Source organism: Schistocerca piceifrons, chromosome 10, assembly GCF_021461385.2.
Source record: "Schistocerca piceifrons isolate TAMUIC-IGC-003096 chromosome 10, iqSchPice1.1, whole genome shotgun sequence".
NCBI lineage: Eukaryota > Metazoa > Arthropoda > Insecta > Orthoptera > Acrididae > Schistocerca > Schistocerca piceifrons.
The window spans coordinates 45085519-45112247 of record NC_060147.1 but is presented as its reverse complement, the minus strand read 5'-3'; the positions used below and the strand labels follow the sequence as shown (position 1 = coordinate 45112247).

The window sequence follows — 26729 nt, the reverse complement described above, 5'->3', positions numbered from 1 at the left end:
ACTAGCGATTCTCTTCGTTTTCTGGCAACAGGAGATTCATTTCAGAGCCTTGCGTATTTATTTCATATTCCGAAGCAAGCAATATCTCAAATAGTACCTGAAGTATGTGGAACTCTGGTGGCAGTACTGAACGCTTATGTAAAGGTAAGTAAATGAAAAACATCGTAAAATAAGCATCTTTTCCAAATGTTATTATTTGTCAATTACATTACAGATCTCATCAAACGCAACTTCTTGAGTTGTGTTATCACTGTCTTTATAAGTCGTAAATGTAACAGCGGAATTATTACTTGATGATGATGATGGCCCTGCCACATTCATACCCACTGTCAACTGCTGACTTTCCAAATATGCTACATGCTGTATCGTTAACACTTCATTAAGCGCCGGCCGTTGTGGTCGAGCGGTTCTAGGCTCTACAGTCTGAACCGCGCGACCGCTACGGACGCAGGTTCGAATCCTGCCTCGGGCATGGATGTGTGTGATGTCCTTCGGTTAGTTAGGTTTAAGTAGTTCTAGTTCTAGGGGACTGATGACCTCAGCAGTTAAGTCCCATAGTGCTCAGAGCCACGTGAAACGAAATCCAATGAGATTCAGACTAACGTGGAAGAATACATGGCGTAATGCTTACATCATATTTATTCTTATAATGCACGGATATAGTCTCTACATTGTTGACGCATTAGACGCATTTCGCCTCACAAAAATTGCACGAAGCCTTCGATCAGTCGCTGCATAACATTCACCGTACTTTAATTGCACATTCAAAATCTATGTGCGTTGATCCATCGTGTAACGCTCCACTGTAGCTGACAACAATACTCACAAATGCCAACTGACAATGACAATCGGTAATCGCAATGTCAACAGATGACAGTCGATTAAATTTCAGGCCTGGCAATCTAAGAAACTGAAAGAGGCGCTCAATTTAAAAATTGCATTCTTTATGGGACACCCTTTATAAATCTGGTTACCCTTCATCACCCTGTGCTAACATACAGTCTGCCAGAAAAATGTATACACTCTTTGCCAGGCTCTATCGAGATATCGATATTGCAGTTCGATTTGAGTTACGAGTGTCTTGTAGTACGGTCTTTGGTTCGACAGATGTTAGTACTTTAATCTCCGTATTGAGAAAACAAGATGGCTCGAGCACGCATGACATTCGAGCAACGAAAATGTATTGTGAAGTGGTTTTTCAAGTTTGATAATACCGCTGTATAACGTCAGTGGAGGCGGGACTTTGAAACACAACTGCCAACCCACTAACGCACCATTGACAAGTTTGAATTGCACCGAACGATTTGTAATATTCACAAAGGAATATCAGGAAGACAACGTACAGCTACAAGCTCTACTTCGTCAGCTCTCGTGTTGCAAAAGTTTGTTAATTCTCCACAGAAGTCTGCTAAGAAATGTGCACGTGAAGTGGGGGTTAGCAGTACAAGTGTACGAAGAGTTATGAAAGCTGCAGAGTGGAAAGTTTCAAACGGTTCAAATGGCTCTGAACACTATGGGACTTAACATCTGAGATCATCAGTCCCCTAGAACTTAGAACTAATTAAACCTAACTAACCTAAGGACATCACACACACCCATGACAGAGGCAGGATTCGAACCTGCGACCGTAGCGGTCGCGCGGTTCCAGACTGAAGCGCCTAGAACCGCTCGGCCACAACGTCCGGCGTGGAAAGTTTACATTCCACGATTACTGGACGCGATTAATGATGACGATCCTGATCGCCGAATGCAATTTTGCGAATGGTAACAGCAAATGGTAATTGATGACGAACAATTTGTGAGGATGGTAGTGTGGAGTGATGAGCCACAATTTAAACTTAATGGAACCGTGAATCTGCGTAATAGTGTGTACTGTGCACCGGAATATCCGCAAGTTTATGTGGATAAAGCGGTCAATCTACCAGGGGTTCATTTGTGTTGTGGACTATCATCTAGGGGCTTAGTAGAACACTTTTTCTTTGGTGCTACTGTTGCTGGAGAAGTGTACCTGGAAATGTTACACACACCAATTTTGCTAGGTACTCGTGCATTTTATGGAGCTGACGAAGAGGTCTTCTACCAACAGGACGGGACGCCACCACACTACCACCTACCCATACGAGCTTTCCCGGATGACAATTTTCCAGGGCATCAGATTGGACGAAGAGTTCCCTCCACGATCGCCAGATCTAACACCTGTGGACTTTTACTTGTGGGGAACTGTGAAAGATAACGTCTGTCGAGGTAAGGCATACATGCTGGAGGGACTTCGCCAGCAGATTACAGTGACACGTGCAGCAATCTCAGCCGGCCGCGGTGGTCTAGCGGTTCTGGCGCTGCAGTCCGGAACCGCGGGACTGCTACGGTCGCAGGTTCGAATCCTGCCTCGGGCATGGGTGTGTGTGATGTCCTTAGGTTAGTTAGGTTTAAGTAGTTCTAAGTTCTAGGGGACTTATGACCTAAGATGTTGAGTCCCATAGTGCTCAGAGCCATTTGAACCATTTTTTTTTACTTTATTTTTTGCAGCAATCTCCACTGTAACACTGACTGACGTAGTTATGGCGATGGCTCGTCATTCTGTTATGTGTATAGACGCCAACGGTGAATATTTTGAACATTTAAAGAAACTATGTGCTAAACTGAAAATTGTACAACATGTGTGATCAATTATTAAATGTAAAATTGTTGTGTACATAGTTCCGCGTAGTCAGTGCGTACACAACTTTCCCACTAGAGCACGCCCCGCTAAGCACACAGCCAATGAGATTGCTGCTAACGTAGAACCTTTTCTCCTCGCGAATCACACTCGCGCGGTGATACATGAACGCGCGAGGTATTATAACGAGTGTACAGACCTCCGATTAGTCAGTCTGCATTTGTCTGCACCAGTCTGTACGAGTTCTACATTTGTCTGTACCAGTCTGTACGAGTTCTACATTTGTCTGTACCAGTCTATAGTCAAGTTTCAGTCTGCGCCTAATAAGGTTACCATATTCCTGTACATAGCCATGAAGATAAATGTACAGACACTTTTGTCAAGTATCAGAGATATATGTGAGAATAAGATTAACGTACCAAGACCAAAGGAACTTCAGATTGTCAATTGTAAATAGCATCCAGAACCAAGCTAAGTAATTTTTATGCTTGTTATTAGCTAGTAATCGATGGGCATAGTGTGTCAAATCTATTTAACAAGTACTTTATATCCGTTACTGATAGAATGGGATTGTCAGGATCAGTAAATAATGCCCTTGAATATCTGTAACTAGCCTTTACAAATAGCTTCAGGTACATGAATATGTCACTCACTTCACCAAAAGAAATAACCTCCATACTAAAATCTTTAAAACCAAAGCATTCTAGTGGTTACACTCAAATATCAACAAAGTTAATTAAGGCATGTTCTTGTGAGTTTAGTACAATTCTAAGTTACTTGTGTAACCAGTCAATTATAACTGGGACACTTCCTGATGAGCTAAAATATGCAGATGTTAAGCCTCTATTCAAGAAATGGGATAAAGAGAAGGCTATTTACACCTACAGTGAAAAGTACTTAATTCATTAAATAACAAATTACAAGCAGCAGGTATTTTCTGTGATTTGTCAAAGGCATTTGATTGTGTGAACCACAACATCCTTTTAAATAAATTAGAATTCTATGGTGTCACAGGCAGTGCTGCAAAATGGTTCAAGTCATACCTCGCTAACAGGAAACGAAGGGTGTCAGTGCAAGGGACTAGTGAATTAAGTCATCAGTCACCATCAGAATGGGAAGTAATTACATGTGGTGTCCCAGAAGGATCCATGTAGGGCCATTGCTTTTTCTTGTGTACATTAATGGTCTCTCATCAGTTACACTACCAGAGTTCGTTTTGTTTGCAGATGACACAAGTATTGCAATAAATAGTATGTCGAGTGTAGTTCTAGAAAGATCTGCTAATGATATTTTCATGGATATTAATAAATGGTTTAAAGCGAACTCACTGACATTAAACTTCGAAAAGACTCACTATATGCAATTCAGAACCTGTAAGAGGTTTCCACCCAGCATATACAAAAGTATGAAGCAGAGCAGATAGAAGAGGTTGACAGTCTTAAATTCCTGGGGTTACAACTTGATAATACATTCAGTTGGGAGGAGCACACCACAGAACTGCAGAAACGCCTTAACAAATCTGTATTTGCAATTCGAGTGTTAGCGGACACAGACGACATAAAAATAATAAAGCGTGCATACTTTGCCTACTTTCATTCCATAATGTCATATGGTATAATATTTTGGAGTAACTCTTCAAGCTAAACAAAAGTTTTCAGAGGCCAAAAGCGTGTAATACGTATTATTCGTGGAGTAAATTCACGGACGTCCTGTAGAAACCTCTTCAAAGAACTGGGTATACTAACTACTGCCTGTCAGTATATTTACTCCTTAATGAAATTGGTCCTAAATAATATATCTCTTTTTCCAACAAACAGCTCGGTTCATACAGACAGTACCAGGAACAAAAATGATCTGCACAAGGACTTAAAAGCACTTACTTTAGTTCAAAAAGGTGTCCACTACTCAGGAACACTCATCTTGAATAATTTGCCAGCAAACATAAAAAAAAAAAATTTCTTACAAATAAAGATCAGTTTAAAAGGAGCCTGAAAGACTTACTAGTAGCCAACTCCTTCTACTCCATTGACGAATTTTTTGATGGAAACAAATGATGTATTGTATATACTCATAGTATTAATACTGTTATTTCAGCTTTTTTTCTTAAAAAAATGTGACACATTCCACATCCACGAGGATCTCCTCAGCACGGACCTATGGAACGAAAAACTAATCTAATCTAATCTACACACGATGTTCCCGCAAACCGCGCCAGACAGTAACTTTGGGAGAGTCACGTTGATGCTGAATAGCTTCATGTGGATGCTCTGCCGCCCCCCCCCCCCCCCCCCCCCACCCGCAAATTCTGCAGTTATGACGATCATACCTTTCGATTTTAGCAGTAGGTTTTATTTCGCGTAACAGTTGCAGTTTGTAGGCGTGTAACTTAAATCTTTTACACACAACATCATACACAGTATCTTTAGGCCACTTTAGTAATTGTAGACTACGTCTGGCCAATGGCTTCTTCGGGCTCAGAACACAGGAAACGGAAGTCTGTTCAACAACATCTTCAGAAGTTCCGGGTCTACCTGGTGATTTTGCTTTTAAAACACTATCGGTTTCCCTGAAAGACTTTAGCCAATGACGGATAATTTTTGCTGTAGGTGGTTCACCACCATACTGACGTCTAAAATTTTGTTGCACTGTTTAACTGACTCAGTTTTCACAAGAAAAGTAACACTCTGGGCTTTCTGTTGCGGAGTCCACATTGTTGCTGAGTTGCTCTGCACTGCACTGCATGGACGCCTGGACTAACTGAGGGAGCAGAGTAAAAAAACAACAGTGGTGCCGTCTCGAGTTCAAGCAGACCTGCCAACTGCAGGGGAGTCAAAGTTGATGAATCAAACATCACAAACTAGAATATTGTATGTCACTGTGCAGATTCTAGGACATATTAAAACTAGGGTGTTCTTTTTCAAACACACTGTATTTCGTGGATGCACATGATACGAACGTTTGTGCTCAAGTGTGATACTTATCAATAGTGACGAATATGAAATTAAATTAAGCATGCTCTGACAGTGTTGGATCTCTAAGGTTGGCAATGACCCACTACTGAACGAAGTTTATGGACAGTATGCAGCAGGTCATATGGAATACGAATTGGTTAATCAAGGCATCTTCTTGTCTCGGCCGGCATACAGAGGAAGCAGTGCAACACAGAAGTCCTATCACCTTGGCTGTGCATATTACCAAAGATCGCTAAGAATAATGTTCCGTTAAGACCAACTGATCCTGGCTCAACGACGTATAAACTGGCCAAACATTTGGCCCCTCTGCTCCAGCTGCATGTGGGAAAGACTGACACATATGTAAAGGACTCAGGAGATTTCATTGAGAAGCTGAAGGAACTAAAACTTGGACCAAACAACATGCTAGTCGGCTTTGATGTTGTCTCTTTGTTTACCAAAGTGGCGCCACTCAGTGACTCTCTCTAGTACATAGGATCCATTTACCCACATGACATCACCAAGCTCTTTGATGTATCAGAAACCATTTCGTGTGGAATGGCAACTTCTATGAACAGCTGGTATGCGTCGCCATGGGTAGTTCACTTAGTCCAGTGGTGACCAACTTCCTCATGAAACATTTCGAAGCATTGGCGCTGAATTTGGTAACTTGTAAACCTAAAGTGTGATACAGGTATGTCGAAGATACTTTCGCTGTGTGGAGTCATGGTGAGGAAAAGTCCGTAACTTCCTGATCCACCTGAACACCCTCTATGCCGACATTAAACTTACCACAGGGGTACAAAAGAACCAACAGTCATCCTTTCTAGATGTGCTAGTCGCGAGGGATGGTTAAAGCCTGGCATACAGGATGTATTGATTGATTGATTGATTAATTGAGGGAGTTTATGGGACTAAACGGCGAAGTCATCAGTCCCGTGATTCAAAAGTTACTCGCAGAAGAGAGAGAGGGCTGCTAAAACTGGATGGATCCAGTCACAGGAGTCAAACCTTAAAACGAGGAAATTAAAACGCACACAGCAGAAGGCATAAATGGGTATACTAAATCTTAAAAAAAAAAATATGGAAAAACAGAGGGGTAAAAGAGCGCTCTTTGCACAGGGGAGTGGTTGGTCATGTATTTCAGACTGAGAAAACATGCAGAGAGGTCCCAAGGTCCCAACGACAGCCACCCCACCCTTGCTCGAGGAGTAAAGCAAAGTATTATATCCAAAAATAATAACCACTTTCAAGGAGCAAACTGATGACCAGGTCAACCATCTGTGAATGAAACATGTAACACGTCAGGTTCAGTTGCAAAATTTCTATTTTCAACTGAGGCTGACGTGTTACATGTTCAGTTATCACAGTTGCTGACAGGGCTGCACAATGTTAAAACTTCTTAAATCCGTGAATCATCTACTAATATTAAAATTATGGAATCTGGAACTTCATACTTAGCACAAAGAGCCAAACGAAGGGGACATTCCATCAATATATGGGATATCGCCAGTCTGGCTCCACAACCATAGTGTGCGGGTGGTTTGTTATAAAAAAAGAAAACAATGGGTGAGCCTGGTGTGATCAATGTGTAGATCACATAAGTCAGTAGACTCCTTCAGAGAGGAGCACAAGGAACAGCACCAGACTGCACTAGTGTCATTGATTCCACAGAGTTTATTACTGAGCTCAGCAGCACGCCACATGTCATTCCAGTTTTGGTCAAAGAGAGATCTGACATAGATCCGCAAATTCGCAGCTAGAATCTTGAAAGGGTGTGGAGGGCAAGTATCTGCTTCTCTAGTCAAACAGTAAGACAGTTCATTATCTGGGATGCCGACATTACTCGGAACCAAGAGAGAGACAACTGTGCAGGGGGCATAGCCAAGGGCACAGAGAAGGTCATGGACAGCAGAGACCAAAAGGTGACGAGAGCAGCAATGGTCGATAGCCTGCAAGCTGGTCATTGAATCGGTACATATCAAAACACTGGAAGGAAGTCTGAGTAACGAAATGGAGAGCCCTGTTAATTGCTAGCAGCTCCACTGTAACGCACTACATGATCCCAGCAATAAATGGTGTTCTAAGGCAGTAGGAGACGTGAAAGCGTATCTCGCCTTACCTATCGTCTTAGAACCATCAGTGTAGAAGATGGTAGCACCCTGGAACGCTGCAAGGGTGGAATATACACTCCTGGAAATTGAAATAAGAACACCGTGAATTCATTGTCCCAGGAAGGGGAAACTTTATTGACACATTCCTGGGGTCAGATACATCACATGATCACACTGACAGAACCACAGGCACATAGACACAGGCAACAGAGCATGCACAATGTCGGCACTAGTACAGTGTATATCCACCTTTCGCAGCAATGCAGGCTGCTATTCTCCCATGGAGACGATCGTAGAGATGCTGGATGTAGTCCTGTGGAACGGCTTGCCATGCCATTTCCACCTGGCGCCTCAGTTGGACCAGCGTTCGTGCTGGACGTGCAGACCGCGTGAGACGACGCTTCATCCAGTCCCAAACATGCTCAATGGGGGACAGATCCGGAGATCTTGCTGGCCAGGGTAGTTGACTTACACCTTCTAGAGCACGTTGGGTGGCACGGGATACATGCGGACGTGCATTGTCCTGTTGGAACAGCAAGTTCCCTTGCCGGTCTAGGAATGGTAGAACGATGGGTTCGATGACGGTTTGGATGTACCGTGCACTATTCAGTGTCCCCTCGACGATCACCAGTGGTGTACGGCCAGTGTAGGAGATCGCTCCCCACACCATGATGCCGGGTGTTGGCCCTGTGTGCCTCGGTCGTATGCAGTCCTGATTGTGGCGCTCACCTGCACGGCGCCAAACACGCATACGACCATCATTGGCACCAAGGCAGAAGCGACTCTCATCGCTGAAGACGACACGTCTCCATTCGTCCCTCCATTCACGCCTGTCGCGACACCACTGGAGGCGGGCTGCACGATGTTGGGGCGTGAGCGGAAGACGGCCTAACGGTGTGCGGGACCGTAGCCCAGCTTCATGGAGACGGTTGCGAATGGTCCTCGCCGATACCCCAGGAGCAACAGTGTCCCTAATTTGCTGGGAAGTGGCGGTGCGGTCCCCTACGGCACTGCGTAGGATCCTACGGTCTTGGCGTGCATCCGTGCGTCGCTGCGGTCCGGTCCCAGGTCGACGGGCACGTGCACCTTCCGCCGACCACTGGCGACAACATCGATGTACTGTGGAGACCTCACGCCCCACGTGTTGAGCAATTCGGCGGTACGTCCATCCGGCCTCCCGCATGCCCACTATACGCCCTCGCTCAAAGTCCGTCAACTGCACATACGGTTCACGTCCACGCTGTCGCGGCATGCTACCAGTGTTAAAGACTGCGATGGAGCTCCGTATGCCACGGCAAACTGGCTGACACTGACGGCGGCGGTGCACAAATGCTGCGCAGCTAGCGCCATTCGACGGCCAACACCGCGGTTCCTGGTGTGTCCGCTGTGCCGTACGTGTCATCATTGCTTGTACAGCCCTCTCGCAGTGTCCGGAGCAAGTATGGTGGGTCTGACACACCGGTGTCAATGTGTTCTTTTTTCCATTTCCAGGAGTGTACAAGACGCCAGAAGACCATAGAGGCAACAGAGATCTTAAGACCCTGGAGTAGGTCAATCCTAATCTGTGGTCTAGGCACTACCCAAGGAGGCGTGTGGGAGGAAACACACACATTGCAGTGAGTCGAGATGGATATCCTGACGTTCAAAATAGTTCAAATGGCTCTGAGCACTATGGGACTTAACATCTGTCATCAGTCCCTTAGACTTAGAACTACTTAAACCTAACTAACCTAAGGACATTACACACATCCGTGCCCGAGGTAGGATTCGAACCTGCGACTGTAGCAGCCACGTGGTTTCGGACTGAAGCGCCTAGAACTGCTCGACCACAGCGGCCGGCCCTGACAGAGGGAAGTGAGATGCATTCTAACCGGCCAGCAATCCCATACATGGGCAGTTATCAGAAGGGTGACATCCCTCGTTCGCAAAGAGGACAGGGTACATGGGATGATCAGGGAACTGGCGACTGGTAATTGTATAAGAAACCAGAAGTTGGCTGTGTAGAGGAGGAATCCTCACTTCTATGAGGAGTCTGTCAACAGGATTAGTGCGAAAGGCACCAATAGTCAGACACAACCCACAATGGTAAACAGAGTCAAGTATTTTCAGAATGGAAGGAGCCACTGAACCATACACCTGACTATCGTAATCTACTTTGGACACGACCACAGCACAATAAAGACGGAGAAGAGTAGCATTGCTGCATCCCAAGAAGTGTGGGCCAGGAAGTGCAGAGCATTAAGCTTCCACAAGCTTGTAGTCTTCATGTGGTGAACATGGGGCAGCTATGTCACCTTTTATCAAAAATAAGGTCCAGAAAACAGGCTCGTGCTACAACATCTTAGAGCTGGTCGCCTAAATGAAGTTCTAGAACGGGGCTGACGACAAAAATGCATAACCCACGTTCTGGAGGGAGAAAAGTTGAAGCCATGGTAGATGGCCCACACAGAGGCCCATCAGATGGCATCTTGGAGCCAGCACTCAGCAGATGCTAACGAGTGGGAGCTGCACCAGATGGAAAAAAATGGTTCTAATGGCTCTGAGCACTATGGGACTCAACATCTGAGGTCATCAGTCCCCTAGAACTTAGAACTACTTAAACCTAACTAGCCTAAGGACATCACACAACACCCAGCCATCACGAGGCAGAGAAAATCTCTGACCCCGCCGGGAATCGAACCCGGGAACCCGGGCGTGGGAAGCAAGAACGCTACCGCACGACCACGAGCTGCGGGCGCCAGATGCAAAAATCGGCGACATAAAACGACGGGGTAGCCAGAGCATATTGATGGCTATGAGGAAGAGTGTGGCACTTAACACAGAACCCTGTGGTATACCATTCCCCTGAATCCGAGAGTGCTGAGTGAAGTGCCAACTCGAACCTGGAAGAGTTGGTGGGATAAAAACTAGCGGATAGAAGCTGGAAGGGGTCCACGAAAGGCCCAGTCATGGAGGGTAAATAAAATGTGACGGCGCCATGTTGTGTGCCTCATGTAGGTCAAAGAAGACCGTTACCAGTGGCAGTTAATAAGAGCCTCTCGGATTGCTGTTTCCAAGCTCAGTAAATGGTCAGATGGAGATCGTCCTTCCAGAAGCCACACTGATATATGGTCAAAAGGCCTCATGATTCGAGTACCCAACATAATCAGAAGCTAACCATCCCCTCAAGCGGTTTACAAAGTACGAGTACATTCGTCAGGATGATCGGAAAGTAGCTGTCGAGAGATATTGGGCTCCTCCCGGGCTTAAAGACAGAGATAACTACACTGTCTCGCCATTGCAGAGAAAGGCATCCGTAACCCAAATGTGGTTGAGGACCCAGAGTAGATGTTTCCTCTGAGTAATGTCCAAGTGTTGAATCATCTGGCTGTGGCTGGAATCCAGGCCTGGGGCCATGTCATGTGAAGAGGTAAGAGCCCATAAGAACTACTATTCAGGTGAAGGGTGTTATAGGGTTCAGCTTGGTGGTAGGTTGAAATAGAGGGGGAGGGGGGGGGTCTGTTCAACTCAGCATTTCTGACAGAGAAAGGTAGGAGGACAGGAGAAGGACGCCAATGCTGTAGCACAGTGTTTCACAAGGTGTTCTGCAAGGAGCAATGGCTCAGTATGCAGAGCGCCTTGCAGGATAAGATTCTGGCGGCCCAGAAAGCTATATGGCTTGGAACAAACTTGCGAGGAAGAGACAAACGTCCCCAGGGAGGAGACATAGTGCTCCCAGCATTCCTTTTTACTCTACTCAATCAAGTATCGAGCCTTAACACAGAGACACTTAAAAGCGAGGAGGCTGGTCTGTGAAAAGTATTGTTTAAATCGCTGCAGTGCTTGTCAGCAGTCCTCGACAGTGACTGCTACATCCTTCGTCCTCCACAGTACCGGTCAACGACGAGGAGGACCAGTGGCAGTAGCAAGAAGAATAGTGACAGAGATGCTGTGCATGACTGCACCAACGCAAGTCGAGAGAGAGGTGTCGAAGTGCACAGCAATGACTATAAACGCCAATTGGCCCTGTGGAATGCCCAACGTGGGGACCTGTCTGCCTGTCGGCGTCAGGAAAACGATAGAATCGCCGGAAAGTACAGTTACAAAGATTATCATGGGGTGACCAATGTAGGGAAGCCAATAGAGCAGGGGAGGAGATTTCGAGATCGATAGCAGTAACGGTGCCACGAGTGGCCTTGAACTGGGTACGGGAATCGTCATTGAGGAGACACTAATCAAAGTCTGTAATATGTTGGTCAATTAGAAGACCCTTACCAGTCGATGTGGCACTCTCCACAGGGGTTGGTGAGCACTGAGGAGGAGATACAGGTGTGGGAGGCGCTGTGTTAAGGTAGACAGTTTAACAATAGGAAGTGGCCTACCTGGAGGGTTTGCACTCTAACCACTATTGCTTCTAGGCTGGTATGAAGGGGATCCCAGCCACTAATGATATCGGCGCGAACCAAAGTGCAGACCCATTCAGATGCTATCCTGGGGCTAGCACGGTTCTGACAGAAAGCCCAATAACCACAAAACACTGGGTACTGGTCATCATGGAAATGCATTTCGTAAAGAGCAAGACAAAGTGCAGAATAGGAGAAAACAAGGCGTTGTATTTCCGGGTGACAATAATACCGCTGCAATTCCACTGGATTATCATGTAGCAAGAGTCCAGGATAGACATAAAGAAGCTGAGTAGAGGTCATGCCACATGGTCAGTGGTCGTGAGAGACATGGATGGGGGGGAGTTGGCACCTTTGGGGGCACTGTGGGGGCCTTGTACTGAGACTTATGTTTCTTCTTCGTCTCTTTTGGAGGTGGAGAATGGCAGGGCACAGAGGAAGAACAGGCTTCTGCAAGATCAGGAACGGAAAGAGACCAGGTGACTTGGGATGCACAGATGGTGCATCTCGTGGCCGAGTTGTGTTAGTAGGCTTCCGCCCTCAGAGACGTTAGGAGGAGGGGAGGGGTCCCAGGATGGGCCCCATCACCAGAAGGAGCCGAAGAATGGGGGCACTTCTTTGGCTGGAGAGGGGAAGTGGCTCCCAGAGGGGAGGGTGTGGGAACTGCAGGGGAGGAGGAGGTGACATGTGGATACCGCTGCAATTCCACTGGATTATCATGTAGCAAGAGTCCAGGATAAAGAAGCTGAGGAGAGGTCATGCCACATGGTCAGTGGTCGTGAGAAACAGTCGATGTGGCAGAGACAAAGCTGAAGAAAGTGACAAAGAAGAGTCTGTTATATTTTTGGCAAGTCCCAGCATAAGATAGGCTATTTGATCGTCTTTTCTCTCTTGTAAGCTGGGCAATCTGGTGAGTGAGGACAGTGGTGGTCATGACAACTGATGCGTGCACACACAGATGGAGGAATACAAGGGCTTCCCTCACGGAGTGGGTGTCCAGTCACCACACAGAGGGCCTACCATACAGTGGAAGACATATGCTCAAAATGCAAGCAGCAAAAGCAACTCGTGGGAGGTTGAATGTAGCCTACGACTTCATGTCACATGTGTAGCACACAACCTTCACCTTCTCTGGGAGTGCAGTTGTCTTTACAACCCTTCTGCACATGTCGAAAAAATGAATGCTACATCACTCCAGATTAGCCTGGAATACCTCGTCAGTTTGCAGGATGAGGTCCCAAGGAAAAATCACTGCATGGACCATATTCAGAGACTGGTGAGGGGTAGTAGACAGTGGGACATTGCCAAGACGATCAGAAGGACTGGGAGGCTGGGTGGCAGAAGCAGCTTTGATCAACAGGGAGCCCAATCGCTTCTTACTGAGAGACTCCACTTTGCCAAGCTTGTCCTCGATATTCTCCACAAAAAAAACAATGGCTTTGTGGCGATGAAAGTGTCCCCGTCCATCCTAGTACAGACGAGATAGTGGGGAAAGGGTTTCGTCCCAAGATGGGGAGCCTTTCCCTCCTACCAGTGTGTAGTCAAGGAAGTGAAGGCTGCCGGATCATACAAAGCAGCATTGAACGATCCTTTACCATTTGGAGAGATGGCCATTTGACAATGGACAGAGATTGCCCTGATAGCACCCACTCCAATCAAGGTCTCTCCCCACGGGTGCCACCCAGCAAGGGTCGTCTGGTACGGTGGCCGATACCAGGAATTCCGATGCTCCAGGAAGACAAGCAACCATTCCTTGGCAAAGATGGGGAGGGCACAGCTCAGGTATCAGTAGTGTGATGGCTGTGTTGTAAGGGCGCTCAGCCAGATGAGTCATAACAGCCCCACCACACAGACTGACTACACCTGCTGTTGCTCTACAGCAGGGAAGGAAGAGGGGAAGGAAGGAGTGAGAGGAATCCACACGGTAGATGCTAGGGAGTGAGTTCTTCCCCAAATGGCTCACATTAAAAACAGATTTAGAAGTGGAGGTCAGACCTCAAGCAGGGGCGTAAATGCCAAAAAGGATGAAAGAGAACAGGCAGGAGGAACAAAATTGCAAGCGACGGAAGGAACCAGGTGGACAGCAATGTCGACGAACACAGAGAGGGGAAGGAGAACCGGCGGAGAAGGAGTGAGGATAGGGAGGGATGGGGACGGTAAAGGAAGTGCAGCCATGGAAGGGAAAATGGGCTGCAATAACTCGGGGCCCTGTGTGCGCCACACACAAACTCACGAAAGAACCGTGAGCCCCCTGGGGAGAGGGTGTATCGACTCACATGGACCAATTACTGCACAAAGTGTCAAATCACCATGAGAGCCGGAAAAGAGGCGTGATTAATACGCTTGAAATGCGAGCAAGACAAATATGTTAGCCGCAGCACCTCAGATGCGAGATGCAACACTTGGAAAGCGTTCTGAGGAGCAATGGCTACTTCACCAGTTACATGAAAGTGTCACAGAATCAAAAACTCTGTGAAGTGACAGAGCGGAAAAAGAAATGTTGGGTATGGCCCTTTCTGCCATACATTTTTTAAATTAATTAACATTGGAGAAATAACTGAAGTTTCAATCTCACTACATTTCCTGTTATTGATTTTTTCTTCAAGCAATTCTAATTCCTCAGCTGACAGAATCAGCTGTAGGGTTATACTGCGCAAACACGGCATAAATACTATTTATAAATGTAGGGTTATACTGCGCAAACACGGCATAAATACTATTTATAAATCGACATGGAAGGTAAAAGAGTGCCTCAAATCGGCAAAGGAGAAAAGGGAACCACTTGTAGATCGAAGATATACCGTATATTATGTACCTGTGGAAAAGTAATCACAGTGAGACATCTGTACTTCAGATCTTGGATGCTTTTTACCAGGAGCACAAAGGGATCACACCTGTGGAGATTATGCCTTTCCAAATTTTTGTAACCGATCGTACAGATACGCCAGCATACTAGGCAGCGAGAAGATAAGCTTGTTTTACTGCCTTGCTTCTTAATCACATGATTTTATAATATTCCTTGCTTCCTTATTCACTACCGTCTGTCCCTTCTTGCGATCTGAAAACATCGCGGAGGCATACGATACAATTCCAGCGGACAATGGCTCACCAGTTACCAAAGTATGCATTTTTCTCGACAGAAGAAAAACGAAACAAAACTATACGGGTATAAATAACAGAAAAATATAATGTACTAACGAAGAAGAAAATTCGTGAGACAGTAAATTCATGTTCGATGATTCAGGTAAATGATGATGAATTATTCGACGAGTTAGGATATGTGAACGAATATGTTTCTAGAAAACCTGAAGAATGGGCACTCCGTTTCGGAATTCTGTCCCAATAGCTGCTGTGAGATGAGTTTGGCAAATTACACTGTGAGAAAGAAAGTACAATTAAACCAGTCACCAAGATAATTGTGGCCGTTACTCATAAACGGTGATGCTTCTTCGAATGAGAAAAGGTTAACAACTCACACAAAAATAGATTGCCAGTTCTGTTGGAATTTTGGTGGAATCCCCGTAACCTATCGTATTTTTAACACTGAGCGACTGGAATGGAAACTTACCAAATGATTTTATTCCTTCTCTCGATCTGAGTAGTATTTAAATAATGACGAGCGTTCCTTCAGGCGGAATGATAGGCACATGCCAGATACTTGTTTCTTACCTACGGCTTGCCAAACTGACAATATGTGATCGCGAATAAAATAGTTGTTATTGAGAAAAATAAACAATTGATCTGTCGCACAACACAATCGTCAGTGTATTGTCAGCAGCGGAGGATAATGCGCGCGACAGGAATGCACAAGCTAACCATGTGTGCCTTGTGAGCTGGAGTTAGAAAAACATAGTCATGAAAGTAGATCTGCCTTTGTCAGCGGTACATTTCAACAAATTAAATATATCTAATCATAACACTCTTTTAGGACATTCCTACTTTCGTAATAATACCGACCATCTTCTTCATTTTTGTAGCCTGTTGTATAATTAGTTTGTTAATACTGATAAAGTGCATGTAACAACTGAAATGCTTTTTCTCATCATTAAGACATTGTTGTCACGGCTGCAAAATACTAACGCGAATTCTGTACAGACGAATGGAAAAACTGGCAGAAGCTGACCTCGGGGAAGATCAGTTTGGATTCCGTAGAAATGTTGGAACACGTGAGGCAATACTGACCTTACGACTTATCTTAGAAGAAAGATTAAGGAAAGGCAAACCTACGTTTCTAGCATTTGTAGACTTAGAGAAAGCTTTTGACAATGTTGACTGGAATACTCTCTTTCAAATTCTAAAGGTGGCAGGGGTAAAATACAGGGAGCGAAAGGCTATTTACAATTTGTACAGAAACCAGATGGCAGTCATAAGAGTCTAGGGGCATGAAAGGGAAGCAGTGGTTGGGAAGGGAGTGTGGCATGGTTGTAGCCTGTCCCCGATGTTATTCAATCTGTATATTGAGCAAGCAGTAAAGGAAACAAAAGAAAAATTTGGAGTAGGTATTAAAATCCAGGGAGAAGAAATAAAAACTTTGAGGTTCGCTGATGACATTGTAATTCTGTCAGAGACAGCAAAGGACTTGGAAGAGCAGTTGAAGGGAATGGATAGTGTCTTGAAAGGAGGATATAAGATGAACATCAACAAAAGCAAAACAAGGATAATGGAATGTAGTCGAATTAAGAAGTGTGTTGGTGTGGGAATTAGATTAGGAAATGAGGCACTTAAAGTAGTAAAGGAGTTTTTCTATTTGGGGAGCAAAATAACTGATGATGGTCGAAGTAGAGAGGATATAAAATGTAGACTGGCAATGGCAAGGAAAGCGTTTCTGAAGAACAGAAATTTGTTAACATCGAGTATAGATTTAAGTGTCAGGAAGTAGTATCTGAAAGTATTTGTATGTAGTGTAGCCATGTATGGGAGTGAAACGTGGACGATAAATAGTTTGGACAAGAAGAGAATAGAAGCTTTGGAAATGTGGTGCTCGAGAAGAATGCTGAACATTAGATGGGTAGATCACGTAACTAATGAAGTGGTACTGAATAGAATTGGGGAGAAAAGTTTGTTGCACAACCTGACAAGAAGAATGGATCGGTTGGTAAGGCATATTCTGAGGCATCAAGGGATCAGCAGTTTAGTATTGGAGGGCAGTGTGGAGGGTAAAAATCGTAGAGGGAGACCAAGAGATGAATACACTAAACAGATTCAGAAGGATGTAGGTTGTACTAGGTACTAGGAAAATGAAGAAGCTTGAACAGAATAGAGTAGCATGGAGAGCTGGATCTAACCAGTCTCTGAAGACTACAACAGTAACAACATGGAGCAGGCGCAAAATCGTAGGAACTCCTACTTTTTGTTGCAACGTTTTTGTATTCGTACTCATATGTGAAATGTCACAATAGCTACGAGCACTAATGATGTGAGAGGCATTTCACCGCGAAGCTGATGTGTAAAGCTACAAGAAACATTGAAATAAGGATTTTTTGCAGAATGGATTCCATAAAATCGTCTGAGAAAGATGGCAGGGCGTGCGCCATGATTCTGTCAGCGCAGCGACTCGGCGAAGCCTGGCCCGATCTGGATGACGTCACACCGAGCGCTGCGCGGCTTCTGTTTACGATTTATGTGGTGGCTTTGCGGTGCGCTCTCGCCGGAATTCGAGTTCCTGCGGCACAGGCGGAACGTAAACGCTATGCTCGATGTATACCCACAAGAAAAAATCTCGCGGTGTCGAGTTCGGCGACCGCGGTTGCCACTCGAGTAGCGACAGAACGAACAGTTGGCGCAACACGACCTGTCCAGCGACGCGGCTCCGCTGTCAGTTTCAAGTTGCGCGCGCGCCACAACAGTAGTATGCGATACCACTGACAGTCCTCTCAGCGGGAAATCAGGATCCACAGGCTGCCATGTCGCACACAGCAGAGAACGCGTAAACTTTCTCAAAACGCCGAATGTGTTCCACTGTAGCATGTGGATTCTCTGCCTCCAATACGCTTGTGTCGGGTCATTCGATCTTCCCCGAAAGGTGAGAAGTGACTTCGTGCCTGAAGATTAATTTTCTTGTGAAGTCGTCTTTGGCGCAGACTGCCGCCACAGCTAATGGCTTGCACGAGCGGTAATTTGTACAGGTTCACTCTTAATCGAATACTCAATAAAAGCAGGTCTTCTGGTGCAGACTGCCTGAGTATGCTGATGCAGTAGCTCCATACTTAACAATCATACGAGGTGCGGCTAGAAAAAAACCGGACTGATGCTGGAAAAAACATTTATTTACAATTTCATGTTATCTCCTTCAATGTACTCTCCTCCTCGGTCTCCACACCGCTCCATACGAATTTTCCACTGTTCATACCAATGCTGCAGATCATTTTCGGTAAGTCCATACATTACTTCCGTCGCTTTTTCTTTTACTGCTTCAACAGTCTCAAATCTAGTTCCTTTCAAAGCTGACTTGACTTTAGGGAAAAGAAAAAAGTCACAGGGGCCCAAATCAGGTGAGTAGGGTGGATGATCTAAGATGGGAATGTTGTGTTTTGCCAAAAACGCCTTCACTGACAACGCACTGTGAGCTGGGACATTGTCTTGGTGAAGGATCCATGACTTTTTTCTCCACAAATCGTCCCGTTTTCTCCGTACTCGCTCACGTAGGGTAGCCAGGACGCTAATGTAGTAATGCTGATTCACTGTTTGTCCCTCTGGTACCCAATCAATGTGCACAATCCCTTTGATGTCAAAAAAAAAAACCAATCATCATTGCCGTGAATTTCGATTTTGACATTCGTGCTTTTTTTATCGTGGAGAACTAGGAGTTTTCCAATGCATCGATTTGCGTTTAGTTTCGGGATCGTAAGTAAAAAACCACGATTCATCGCAAGTAATAACATTTTGTAAGAAGGTGGGATCACTTTCAATGTTTTCCAGGACGTCAGAACAAATCATTCTTCGGCGTTCCTTCTGTTCAATTGTCAGACACTTTGGAACCATTTTTGAACACACTTTGTTCATGTTGAAACTTTCATGAAGAATCTGCCTAACACTTTCCTTGTCAACTCCTGTTAACTCAGACACTGCTCTGATTGTTAAACGGCGATCTTGTCGAACAAGTTTACCGATTTTTTCAATGTTTGCATCAGTTTTTGCTGACAATGGTCTGTCAGTGCGAGTGTCATCACTGGTGTCTTCGCGGCCATGTTTAAATCGTTTAAACCACTCAAACACTTGTGTTCGCGATAAACAATCATCGCCGTACACTTGTTGTAACATTACAAACGTTTCACTTCCAGATTTTCCTAGTTTGAAACAAAATTTGATGTTAACACACTGTTCTTTCTGTACACTCAACATTTTCCGACGCACAGACAAAACGTCAACTACTTAAAACAGACGCCACGGGCAGACTGAGTGCAGGAGGCAGATGAAACTCGAGCAGTAGGCGGAGCGAGAGTCACGTGACAGACCACGCGACTTTCAGCCTTATTGCATTCGTTTTATTGTTTCACCAGCACTAGTCCGGTTTTTTTCTAGCCGTTCGCTCGACAGTAAGATCCGTACCCAAAGACTGGAAATTTGCGCAGGTCACACCAATATTCAAGACAGGTAGTAGGAGTAATCCACTAAATTACAGACCTATATCATTAACGTCGATATGCAGCAGGATTTTGGAACATATATTGAGTTCGAACATTATGAATTACTCAGAAGAAATCGGTCTGTTGACGCACAGTCAACATGGGTTTAGAAAACATCGTTCTCTTGAAACACAACTAGCTCTTTATTCGCATGAAGTGTTGAGTGCTATTGACAAGAGATTTCAGATTGATTCCGTATTTCTGGATTTCCGGAAGGCTTTTGACACTGTACCACACAAGCGGCTTGCAGTGAAATTGCGTGCTATGGAATATCGTCTCAGTTATGTGACTGGATTCGTGATTTCCTGCCAGACAGGTCACAGTCCGTAATAACTGACGGAAAGTCATCGAGTAAAACAGAAGTGACTTCTGGCGTTCCGCAAGGTAGTGTTGTAGTGTTACTGTCGCAGTAAGTAGAAAACTTAAATTTGCATCCATATCGACAGCTATCATGGCGATACATAAAAGCATGTTCCATCCTCTTGTTACGTAGCCAGCACCCCGTTATGCTACAAATAGTGATGTAACTTCTAGAAAACCATCTGAAGATGATCCTGAAAAGGTTCGAAAAGCGGTTCCTGAAATAACAAATAACTATTAAAAAAGCGACTGGTTGCAGCTTTATGTATTTAAATTAACAGTCACGCGTGTTAAAATATCCATAATGGATAAGCTTAATTAAGCGGAGGTGTATCTTGTTGTGGCTGTTAGTAGTTTCCTGCGTATCGCTTGCAATCATGCCGCCCAAGTGCAATGTCACAAGAGTGTTCGAGCAGTGGTCGATATTATATCGACCCTACGCTGTATCGAGAAATCTCGAGCACGTTCGAACGTGAATATCGCCCTGTCCCTGTGCCCAAAAATTTTTAAAGTTTTTCGACAATTCAACACGTAAGATCTTGCTTCCGAACTAACCGAACACTACCTTGTTTTTGAGTTCATTGAGATTTTGTTTGCCCGCAAGGACTGCACTGTGCTTGGTAGACCCCGCCACATGCAGTGAACATACAGAAGAGACGGAGATGATGTATCTGTAAATACATCAACTTCAGTAGAGAAATTTATTTCTGTTTAATAGCTTGTTTCGTTAAATGGTTCGCACATTCACACTTGTTGATGGCCCAGCACTGAAATCTGCAGCAATTTGAGGAAAGGTTGCAATACTGTCACGTTGAGCGATTCTCTTCAGTCGTCGTTGGTCCCGTTCTTGTAGGATCTTTTCCGACCGCAGCGATGTCGGAGATATGATGTTTTACCGAATTCCCGATATTCACGGTACACTCGTGAAATGGTCGTATGGGAAAATCTTCGATTCATCGCTACCTCGGAGATGCTGTGTCCCATCGCTCGTGCGGCGACTGTAACACCACGTTCAAACTAACTTAAATCTTGATAACCTGCCACTGTAGCAGCAGTAACCGATCTAACAAGTGCGTTAGACAGTTGTCTTATACACTCCTGGAAATTGAAATAAGAACACCGTGAATTCATTGTCCCAGGAAGGGGAAACTTTATTGACACATTCCTGGGGTCAGATACATCACATGATCACACTGACAGAACCACAGGCACATAGACACAGGCAACAGAGCATGCACAATGTCGGCACTAGTACAGTGTATATCCACCTTTCGCAGCAATGCAGGCTGCTATTCTCCCATGGAGACGATCGTAGAGATGCTGGATGTAATCCTGTGGAACGGCTTGCCATGCCATTTCCACCTGGCGCCTCAGTTGGACCAGCGTTCGTGCTGGACGTGCAGACCGCGTGAGACGACGCTTCATCCAGTCCCAAACATGCTCAATGGGGGACAGATCCGGAGATCTTGCTGGCCAGGGTAGTTGACTTACACCTTCTAGAGCACGTTGGGTGGCACGGGATACATGCGGACGTGCATTGTCCTGTTGGAACAGCAAGTTCCCTTGCCGGTCTAGGAATGGTAGAACGATGGGTTCGATGACGGTTTGGATGTACCGTGCACTATTCAGTGTCCCCTCGACGATCACCAGTGGTGTACGGCCAGTGTAGGAGATCGCTCCCCACACCATGATGACGGGTGTTGGCCCTGTGTGCCTCGGTCGTATGCAGTCCTGATTGTGGCGCTCACCTGCACGGCGCCAAACACGCATACGACCATCATTGGCACCAAGGCAGAAGCGACTCTCATCGCTGAAGACGACACGTCTCCACTCGTCCCTCCATTCACGCCTGTCGCGACACCACTGGAGGCGGGCTGCACGATGTTGGGGCGTGAGCGGAAGACGGCCTAACGGTGTGCGGGACCGTAGCCCAGCTTCATGGAGACGGTTGCGAATGGTCCTCGCCGATACCCCAGGAGCAACAGTGTCCCTAATTTGCTGGGAAGTGGCGGTGCGGTCCCCTACGGCACTGCGTAGGATCCTACGGTCTTGGCGTGCATCCGTGCGTCGCTGCGGTCCGGTCCCAGGTCGACGGGCACGTGCACCTTCCGCCGACCACTGGCGACAACATCGATGTACTGTGGAGACCTCACGCCCCACGTGTTGAGCAATTCGGCGGTACGTCCACCCGGCCTCCCGCATGCCCACTATACGCCCTCGCTCAAAGTCCGTCAACTGCACATACGGTTCACGTCCACGCTGTCGCGGCATGCTACCAGTGTTAAAGACTGCGATGGAGCTCCGTATGCCACGGCAAACTGGCTGACACTGACGGCGGCGGTGCACAAATGCTGCGCAGCTAGCGCCATTCGACGGCCAACACCGCGGTTCCTGGTGTGTCCGCTGTGCCGTGCGTGTGATCATTGCTTGTACAGCCCTCTCGCAGTGTCCGGAGCAAGTATGGTGGGTCTGACACACCGGTGTCAATGTGTTCTTTTTTCCATTTCCAGGAGTGTATATGGATATATGAAGACAGTAACTGTTCTCGAAAGAACAGATACTGCCGGCCGTGGTGGCCAAGCGGTTAAAGGCGCTACAGTCTGGAACCGCGCGGCCGCTACGGTCGCAGGTTCGAATCCTGCCTCGGGTATGGACGTGAGTGATGTTCTTAGGTTAGTTAGGTTTAAGTAGTTCTAAGTTCTAGGGGACTGATGACCTTAGAAGTTAAGTCCCATAGTGCTCAGAGCCATTTGAGCCATTTTTTTTCCCGGCAAATGTATATAAGGTAGATTACATAGGTAGAATTGTGGACAGTTGGGAATATGAGTCTCACGGGAAGCGTGCAAGGGATAAGTCCCTGCAGTCGCGCTATTTATCTGTGTCCTCGGTGGCTCAGATGGATAGAGCGTCTGCCAAGTAAGCAGGAGATCCCGGGTTCGAGTCCCGGTCGGGGCACACATTTTCAGCTGTCCACATCGAGGTATATCAACAACACCTGTCGGCAGCTGAGGGTTTCAGTTAAGTCGTCATTTATGTATGGGTTACCGACCGCAGTGCTGTATTCTGCCTGTTTACATATCTCTGTTTTAGAATACGCATACCTAATCCAGTTTCTTTGGCGCTTCAGTGTAGAATATAGGAACAACAAATCGACAGAGATATAGTGAGAAGTGCCTCAAACTTAAAGTGAAAGCTTGTGTAGCGAAAATAAACCATCAGCAGAAGTGATGGACACGAAGATGTGTACTAGTGTGAGACAGTGTTATCAGTAGCTGACAGAGCAGGGAAGGGATCTCATTGTGGATCTATAAACGTGAGGGCAAGCATGTTATGTTATGTTATGTTAACCGGGGACCTAGAAACGACAGAGAGGCTCCATCCCCGCCGCAGCCGCAGTGGTCCACAACCCCACGACGACTGCCGCAGTCCACTTCACCCCTCCGCCGCCCCACACCGAACCCAGCGTTATTGTGCGGTTTGGCCCCCGGTGGACCCCCCAGGGAACGTCTCACACCAGACGAGTGTAACCCCTCTGTTTGCATGGTAGAGTAATGGTGGTGTATGCGTACGTGGAGAACTTGTTTGCGCAGCAATCGCCGACATTGTGTAGCTGAGGCGGAATAAGGGGAACCAGCCCGCATTTGCCGAAGCAGATGGCAGCTCACCGGACCTCAACACAAATCTGACGGGCGGATTCGTGCCGAGGACCAGGCGCTCCTTCCCGCCCGGAAAGCCGTGTGTTAGACCGCACAGCCAACCGGGCGGGGGCAGGTATACCCCAGTTTCCAATCGACCACCACGAGGGGGGACCGCCATATTGTACAGTAAGCTCACGGTAGCAGGCTCACACCTGTGCCCGCCATCCGAGAACACGTAATGGACTGCGTGCAATATTCCGCGTCATCCCGCACCATTAGTCAGAGACTAAGCGGCAGTCGGACTGGGGAATTAACGTTCGATGTGCAGGCCGTCAACGCCACAACCGAAACGGCTGAGTCTGGTGTGCCAGCGTGATGGGGAAGAACATACTGCTGACGAATGGTGCTGTACACCAGATGATCATCTACGGCAAGAATGATGGTGGCCTAAAGAGACGCCTCATTCTTCTTACGTTTTGGAGAGGCTGGTTGGTTGATTTTTGGGGGAGGGATCCAAATAGCGAAGTCATCGGTGTCATCAGGTTAGGGAAGGATGGGAAAGGACGTTGGCCGTGTCCTTTCAATGGAATCATCCCAGCACTCGCCTGGAGCGATTTAGGGAAATCACGGAAAACCTAAATCAGAATGGCTGGACGCGCATTTGAACCGATGTCCTCACGAATGTGAGTCCAGTGTGCTAACCACTGAGCCACCTCGCTCGGCTTTTGGAGAGGCACCCCAGTGTTACCACCATCGTTTAGTAACGAAATTCGGCGGATGCTCATGCAGCAGAGGCTGCTGCACTCTAGGTTCAAATCGGAACGAAGAAATTGTTGTGTACATAGTTCCACGTAGTCAGCGCGTACACAACTTTCCCACTAGAGCGCGCCCCGCTAAGCACAACAGCGCAGGCGCAGCGCTCGTCCGTCTCCGCACTACAAGATGGCACTGCCTTAGAGACGGACCAAATTCTTCTTCCGCCAATCCGCGTATTAATATTTAACGCAGCCAATGAGATTGCTGCTAATGTAGAACTTTTTCTCCTCGCGGATCACACTCGAGCAGTGATACCTGAACGCGCGAGGTATTATAATGAGTGTACAGACCTCTGATTAGTCAGTCTGCATTAGTCTGCACCAGTCTGCATTAGTCTGTACCAGTCTGCATTAGTCTGTACCAGTCTATAGCCAAGTTTCAGTCTGCGCCTAATAAGATTATCATATTCCTGTCCATAGCCATGAAGATAAATGTGTAGACACTTTGTCAAGTATCAGAGATATATGTGAGAATAAGATTAACGTACCAAGACCAAAGGAACTTCAGATTGTCAATTATAAATAGCGTCCAGATTCAAGTTAAGTAATTTTATGCTTGTTATTATTTTAATAAATGTGTGTGAAAATTAATCAAGTTCTGTTTAAAGTTGGTCACCGTCAATTTGCTACTCTAAGCGTGAAAGTGGCATTTCTTTCGTCTGACCTAGCAGCAGAATATAAACACGCCACGATAAGACCACGAGACATATTGCTGACACTCGCCTACTTTGTTAGAGCGACAAGTCAAATAATCTGATGGTGTGTGTACCGAACGTCTTACAGTATGCACACCACACAAATGACGACAAGCAAAGGTTAGTAGAGGTTCGTGCGTCTGTGTGAAAAGATCTATGCGTGAAGCATACAACAACTACCACTGTCATATCGTATGAAAAGAACAGGCAGAGAATCCGAGAGAATTCTGGTCTCACGTAAAATCGCTAAGCGGGTCTAAGGTCTCCATACAGTCCCTTGTTGACCGGTCTGGTGTGCAAAGCGAAAGCCGAAGTTTTAAATTTCACATTCAAGAAATCGTTCACACAGGCGAATCGGACAAACATACCGTCATTTGAGTATCTGACAGGCTACCGTATGGACCACATAGTAATAAGCAACCCGCTGCCGTAGAGAAACTGCTGAAGGATTTGAAAGCAAATAAGTCACACACACCCATGCTCGAGGGAGGACTCGAACCTCCGCCGGAACCAGCCGCACAGTCCAGGACCGATTTTCAAAAAAATGTTTCAAATGGCTCTGAGCACTATGGGACTTAACTTCTGAGGTCATCAGTGCCGTACAATGTAGAACTACTTAAACCTAACTAACCCAAGGACATCACACAGACCCAAGCCCGAGGCAGGATTCGAACCTGCGACCGTAACGGTCGCGCGGTTCCGGACTGAAGCGTCTAGAACCGCTACGCCACCAGCGGCCGGCGGCCGATTTTGCAAAGAGTACTCTACGGCACTGGCCACTTACTTAGCTTGGATTTATCGTGAATCTCCCGCCCAGCACAAAGTCGCAAGCGACTGAGAAAAAGCGCAGGTTACTTCAGTATATAAGAAGGGTACAAGAACGGATCCGCAATATTACAGACCAATATCCCTAACTTATGTTTGCTGCAGAATCCTCCAACATATACTCAGTTCGAATATAATAAACTTTCTTTAGTCCGAGACTCTTATGTCCACGAATCAGCGTGGTTTTAGTAAACATCGTTCGTGCGAAACTCAACTTGCCGTTTTCTCAGAGGACATACTGCGAACTATAGATGAAGGGCAACAGGAAGATTCCGTGTTTCCAGGTTTACGGAAAGCGTTTGGCATCTTGCATCATTGCCGGCTGCTAACGAAGGTACAAGCTTATGGAATATGTTCACAGATATGTGGGTGGCTCGAACACTTCTTAAGTAATATGACCCAGTATGTTGAGGATAATGAAGTCGAATTAAGTCGGCTGATGTTGAGGGTATTAGATTAGGAAATGAGACGCTTAAAGTAGTAGATGAGTTTTGCTATTTGTGGAGCAAAATAACTGATGATGGTCGAAGTAGAGAGGATATAAAATGTAGACTGGCAATGGCAGGGAAAGCGTTTGTGAAGAAGAGAAATTTGTTAACATCGAGTATAGATTTAAGTGTCAGGAAGTCATTTCTGAAAGTATTTGTATGGAGTGTAGCCAAGTATGG

General features: G+C 46.1%; 1 protein-coding gene and 1 non-coding gene across 2 annotated transcripts in view; one reads left to right on the top strand and one right to left on the bottom strand.

Annotated features, from left to right (window-relative positions):
* The window catches only part of LOC124718677 (ras-related protein Rab-8A), a 254876-nt gene that overhangs the window by 102537 nt on the left and 125610 nt on the right, over positions 1-26729 (bottom strand). The gene's annotated exons all lie outside the window — the stretch shown is intronic.
* Trnat-agu lies at positions 22970-23043 on the top strand. Its single transcript has one exon. It is a non-coding gene; the product is annotated as a tRNA-Thr (tRNA).